Genomic DNA, 7,491 nt, shown 5'->3' with positions numbered 1-7,491 from the left:
TTTGTAATAATTTTGCACACAATTTTAAACAAAACGTTAAAAATATTTTACACGAATGTGAAATAAAAACTATAAAACATACAAATATTGAAATTATGAACTCTTTTTATTTACAAAATACCTATAATGAAGAAATCTTTAACATAATTAATAAACTTAATATAAAAAAAGTGCAGGATATGATGGAATCAGGGCAATAGATCTAAAAAACAATTCGGAAATACTAACACCGGTTATAACAACTTTAATAAATGCTATTATAAATACAACAATTGTCCCAGAGACTTTAAAAATATCGTACATTCGCCCAATATATAAAAATGGGTCAAAGTCAGACTACAATAACTACAGACCAATCGCCATATTACCGGTAATTGAAAAAATCATGGAAGAAATCTTATGTAGAAGAATAACCGAGTACACTAATAAACACAACATAATCAACCACAACCAATTCGGATTCCAAAAAGGAAAAAACATCAATAAGCTACTTGGAAATTTTTCACAGTTTATCAATGAACATTTAAGCAAAAATCATCACTGCCTTACCTTATTTATCGATTTTAGCAAAGCATTTGACACGCTTTGCCATAAAAAATTGTTATTAATGCTAGAGAAGATTGGTTTTAGAGGGCATAGCCAAGAACTATTTAAAAACTACCTTAACCTACGTAAATACTGCGTTAAAATCTCCGGTAACATCAGCAGCGAAACAAATATTGAACATGGAGTTCCGCAGGGCTCAAAACTAGGCCCAATGTTGTACATAATTTATTCAAATGAACTAATTAACACACTAAAACTAGCCAACACATTTGCATACGCAGATGACACAGCTGTTGTAGTTGCTCACAAAAACATAAATGACGCTACTATAATTCTGCAACATGAACTGGATACAGCAATACGATGGTGCCATGATTACGGCTTAATTACAAATGCATCCAAAACTAAATTAATGCATATCAAACCCCGACATTATCTGCATACCGACATTCAAATCAGATTCCACAGTATCGAATGCCTTCACAATAATAAGCTCAAAAACTTCGACTATAACCACGACTACTGCTCAACTACAATCGAAATTGTTAACACATACAAATACCTAGGAGTTATAGTTGATCAGAACTTCAAATGGAGATTTCACATAGATGAAGTTCGCAAAAAACTACGTAAAGTGGCGCATATTTTACATAGGTTAAGCTACTGCTCAAGCAAACTTGTATTGAGACAAGTCTACTTTTCTCTCGCCGAGTCCCAAATTCGTCATGGAATCACGGCCTGGGTCAACTCTACACATTGCTCAAAGCTTCAAAATATGCAGAACCAGCTATTAAAAATATTGAATTCAAATAATAACCAACAAAATCGCAGCCAAAACACAAACAACATCACATCAAATATATTCAACAATAACATTGCTAACGACACAAATGTCCTCAATGTTAAAAATATATTTAAAACAACTTTAGCAATCGAATTCTTCAACTCTTCAAAATTCCTTCATAAAATCAACCACAATTACAGAACCAGAAGAAACGTAGAAGGAAGATATATTGTACCTCAATATAGTAATGAATACGGAAAAAGTACCCTTGCATTCCTTTTACCAACAATATTTAACAACATCCCTATTGAAGTTCTAACAAAAGCCAATAATAGCAACAGAAGGAAGAAACTACTTAAAACCCATTTCATCAGTCAGCATGAATACTTCACATTTTTTTTTAATTTATCACTCAAATTCTAACTTATTTACCTTATCTATATATATTTCTTTTTTAATATTTATGTTAACATGAATTTATAACATTTTAGTATTATCCTTACCTGCAGACAAGCCGTACTGGCTTCGCGAGGTTTATTAATAATGAAATGTAATATTTAAAAAAATTTCAATAAAACTAAATTAAAAAAAAAAAATTAGAGCGTGCTCCAGTGTACACTTAATACAAGAACAACAGACGATTTGTTATTGTGAAATAATCCCATCTGTCAAAATAAATCAATGAAGCCAACAGCATCCAAACATACAAAACAAAATACACAGCTGAATAAAACCAAATTCATCTACACACGCACATGTACATCTTTTTCCAAAAAAAAAAGTTTGTTGTTGTAGTACACACCCTAGAACGATGAAATCCGGAAAAAATTTATGCCATCCGATTTCTACACTTCCAACTTAAAGTTCTATATAGGTTTTAATCGTGCACAAAATCGTCCGATGGCAGTTACATATCATTAAATATATACGGCCATAATAACATTTTTTGTAAAAAAAAGTTTGTTGTTGTAGTACACACCCTAGAACGATGAAATCCGGAAAAAATGTATGCCATCCGATTTCTACACTTCCAGCTTAAAGTTCTATATAGGTTTTTGTCGTGCACAAGATCGTCCGATAGTAGTTATATATCATTTTATTTATACGGCCATAGTAAAATTTTTTGTAAAAAGTTTGTTGCTGTAGTACACACCCTAAAACGATGAAATCAGGAAAAAAATTTATGCCATCCGATTTCTACACTCCCAACTTAAAGTTCTATATAGGTTTTTGTCGTGCACAAGATCGCCCGATAGCAGTTATATAACATTATATATATACGACCATAGTAAAATTTTTTGTAAAAAAAAGTTTGTTGTTGTAGTACACACCCTAAAACGATGAAATCAGTAAAAAATTTATGCCATCCGATTTCTACACTTCCAACTTAAAGTTCTATATAGGTTTTTATCGTGCACAAGATCGTCCGATAGCACTTATATATCATTTTATATATACGGCCATAATAACATTTTTTTGTAAAAAAAAAGTTTGTTGTTGTAGTACACACCCTAGAACAATGAAATCCAAAAAAAATGTATGCCATCCGATTTCTACACTTCCAATTTAAAGTTCTATATAGGTTTTTATCGTGCATAAGATCGTCCGATAGCAGTTATATATCATTTTATATATACGGCATAGTAACATTTTTTGTAAAAAAAAGTTTGTTGTTGTAGTACACACCCTAGAACGATGAAATCCAGAAAAAAATGTATGCCATCCGATTTCTACACTTCCAATTTAAAGTTCTATATAGGTTTTTGTCGTGCAGAAGATCGTCCGATAGCAGTTATATATCATTATATATATACGGCCATAGTAACATTTTTTGTAAAAAAAAAGTTTGTTGTTGTAGTACACATCCTAGAACGATGAAATCCGGAAAAAATTTATGCCATCCCATTTCTACACTTCCAACTTAAAGTTCTATATAGGTTTTTATCGTGCACAAGATCGTCCGATAGCAGTTATATATCATTTTATATATACGGCTATAGTAACATTTTTTGAATGTTTTTTATTAAAAGTCATTCTGTAACAATATAATCCCAAATATATTTATATTTTATCAGATGTTTTCCTTTCCACATTTATATACATATTTTAATTGATCAAAAATATTTTTTTTAATGTAAATCATGAAAATCAATTTTTTTGAATTTTTTCCACGTGCATAAACTCATATTGAAAATGTAAATAATGAAAACGAGTTTTTGCGTCTTTTTCACGTGCAGAAACACATATTTGTAAACAAAAATAACTCACCACACCAAAAAAAATGTTTATTTTGATAAAACTGCTGTTACGGTTTGTTTTTCGTCGGGTTGTTTTCTTTATGTGCATTAGACAATATATTTCTTATACTTTCCCACTTTTGCTTTGTCAGACTGCCTACAAACATTTTCTATTGCGGAAGTTACCCGTGTGAAGTAACTAAGGTATTGCCAAAGACTCTTCTAGATGTAACTAGGAAGTCACTTCTTGAAGTGACTACTTAGTATCATCTAGAAGTGTTTCTATCTTATCTTCCAGAAGATGAGTTTTCTCTTCTTCTATTTGTATACTCACCAAAATAAAATCTATAAAAATAAATCTAAATAAAATGAAATTTTATAGATTTTATTGAAATAATTAAAATTAAAATAGTAGAAAAAATAATTGATTTAACAAAAAAAGTAATATATGTACATTAGAGCGACTCACAAAAAAATGTTACTTGAGTTACCCCCCTCATAATATTCGCTCTTATGTAATATGATGTTACCCAAAATATTTTCGTTTAAGTGTTGTCCATTCGTGAGCTGGACAGTTTTAAAGAAAATATCGTATGGGAACATGATTCTTCATGTTAAATTAAATATTTTAATATTTTACAAAAAAGTCCCTTTTTAGTTATCTTGTTTTAAATTATACAGTATTTCTTAAACAATATATATAGTATGTGGTATCAGTTGAAAGGTTTTTTTTTTTGAAGCCAAGTCTAGTGGTGCGCAAAATTACCAAAATTGTGCATACATTTTATTTTTCTTAGTGAAAACCCTGACAATTTTAAATATTTAGGAATATGAAAATTATAAGCAGACGGTTATTTATGATACATCATTGGACGCGGCTTTAAAATATCTTTTAAACGATACCCCATATTGGATATTTTGTTTAAAAACAAACAAAAATTTAAAAAAATAATTCCAAAATACATTTTTTTTAATTTGGTCCAGCTCACGAACATTTTGAGAGGGGTAACAAAAACTCGTTTTTACTTTCCATACAGAGTGAGTCGGTCTAATGTACATATGTATCAAAAATTTAGAATAATTACCTTATAATAAGATAATTTTCAGGAAATCTGTATTAATATTCCAACTGCTGACTGGTATACTTCCAAAAATTGTAAAACGTTGGACTCTAAAATATTTTTGTAATTCTTCATAAATTTTATGATCAATCCATCAAATTGTAAGAGTTATATTTTGGAACGCATTAATCCTTCAACAAAATAAATAAAAATAATGTTATAATTAATATTGAATATACATACTTTTGTATTTATTAAAATTACCTCTTATATTTAGGAAGCAATAAAATAGGATTCTCTTATGTCCAATACATTTACCACCAAATTTTAAACTGTCAGATCCATTTTTTACATTTTCTGCAAATAATCGACATTTTTAATGGAACCGCGTGATGAAATAAGACATATATAACTTACCAGATCCCTTTTTTCATTTTAATTCGGTTAGAAGTATTTTAATAGGGGGTACAATATTAGCTACTACTTTCTAAAAAAATAAAATAATTAAAATTTAATTAATTAATTTATTGTTTTTAATCAATAAAAACATTACCTTTCATGGTCATTTTTTAAATAACTTGGAATTAAACCATCTATAAAGATTGGAAATTACGAGCCATGGTTTATTTTTAAAATTATTTACAGTCACTAACACTAATACTGCAATACTATTTTGCTCTCTTCTAATTAAGGAGTTATACACGTTCAAAAACTATCTACTTAGGTTTAATATCTTGGGAACGGCATGCTCAATATTAGGAATATTAGTATCATATGATAGGTCATAGAAAGACCTGTATTTTGTTTTTGTTACGATAATGAAATACAAATAAAATTTTAGCTCAAAGTGATCATATGTAATCTAGAAACAGGACTTAAACGCGCTAATAGTTTAAAAAATATTGAAAGATAAGATTTAACTCAAATAAATCTAAATAGGTTAAAAATGCAATGTTCATCAAATGAAAGACGAAACGTACAACTTGAAAAAGTCTTTAAATGCTTATAACTCCTAAACCAATTAAGATATTAGACTTCGTTTAAAAATAATGGAAATGGAAGCCGTTTAGAGTTGTTAACTTATTCCTAAAATAGTATTTTAACGTAAAATATGACAACTTACTTTTTAATTTAATTTATATAATCATTGAAGATAATTACTTTTTGGTATATATTTAATAAACTTCGCCAACTAACAAATCCTTATTAAATGTTTATTAACAGTTGACACAACACTGTCATATTGTTTTTTATTACTTTATCACATTTTATTAATTACACTATTTTTCCATGAACTTTAAATTCAAAAACTCATTTAAGTTTAACAATGAATAATTAAAACTAAACATGACTGGACAAAACATCACTGAACTTAGCAAAATTTCTGCATTATTTATTTTTATTTTTTTCGCGTTCACGCTAAAAAATGGAGTATTTATATTTTTTTGTTTTTGTACTCTTCTTACTTTCATCCGGAAGTAACCTAAAACTATACTTTCAGACGGCGAAAACTAGAAATCAATGTATTTTGTTTTTGTAAAATGTGTGCTCTCGTCTGACAATCGTCCAGAAGTGACTAAAATCCACACTTCCAGATGAATAAAATACAACATTAATGTAAACACTCTTCAAACTGTCTTCCAGAAGTGACATAAACATACAAATCAAGAAGATACAAATTAGGAAACAATGTATTTTGTTATTGTTAAATGTGTGTTCTCACCCAACTCTCATACAGAAGTCACTAAAACGTATACTTCCAGATGTTTTTTTGTTTAAGCAAAATGTATGCACTCTTCTAACTTTCATCCGGAAGTAACTTAAAAGTGTATTTCTAGAAGACGAAAATTCGAAATCAATGTATTTTGTTTTTGTAAAATGTGCGTTCTCGTCTGACAATCGTCCAGAAGTGTTTCTGACGTGGCGTCTGGGGTGATGCGCAATAGTTTTGTCTTCTAAATGTTTGAAGGAATTGTTGGTTCTTTTTTACTACCACAACAGAACCTGTTTCTTGCACACACATTTTGCTGATTTTCGGCTCGAATTTAACTCGAGTTCAACTCGTTTTCCATTCGCTCGTAAGCGAGTTGAAAAAACAAAAACATGTAAATATCGCTTACGAAGCGAATATAAAACACATAAAACTCTAATTAAAATTGTTCTCGCGTGTTCAAAAATAAAACTCGCGATTTTGAATTTTAAAACGAGCGATATAAACAAAATAGCGATCGCGAGCGATATTTTTACCTACCCTGATTTCTACAATCACAAATGTATTATAAATATAAACTAAAATTAAAAAATTTTTTTTTTCTTTGGATTTTTAAATTTTTCTTTTTATTTGTCAAATAATTATGTAGCTCTATGAGCTAGTAAAATTTTATTCACCTCGTATCTATCAAAAATTTACATTTTCAAGAAAATTGTTACCGATTGGCACACACTCTTAAATCAAAAATATAAGGAATTTTTTGGGTGTTTTTTAATAAATAAAAAATTTAAACTGTTGAAAAAGACCTAAAATTTTCGATTTTCACCTTTTTCCGTTTTTTTTTCTATTTACAAAGTCGACTTTTTTAAGGACGATAGTCGAGTTCGACTTCTTTTCCGACAAAAAGTCGATTGTTCGATATATTCCTTTAGGAAAAAGTTAAATATTTTCGATTTTTTTCGTAGACGATAGTTTTTTTTAAACAAAAAAGTCGAATTCTACTTTTTCCGACAAAAAGACGATTGCTCGATTATTCGAGAGTCGAGTTGTACACTGGCACAGTTTGTTTGTAAAATCGCTAGATTTGTGTTACTTACACTTATTTTTTGTGCTACCAAGTTTTTCAGTTAATTTGAATAATTTCACCATTTT

The sequence above is a fragment of the Lucilia cuprina genome, chromosome 6 (assembly GCF_022045245.1).
Source record: "Lucilia cuprina isolate Lc7/37 chromosome 6, ASM2204524v1, whole genome shotgun sequence".
Lineage (NCBI taxonomy): Eukaryota > Metazoa > Arthropoda > Insecta > Diptera > Calliphoridae > Lucilia > Lucilia cuprina.
This window is presented reverse-complemented; position numbering follows the sequence as displayed.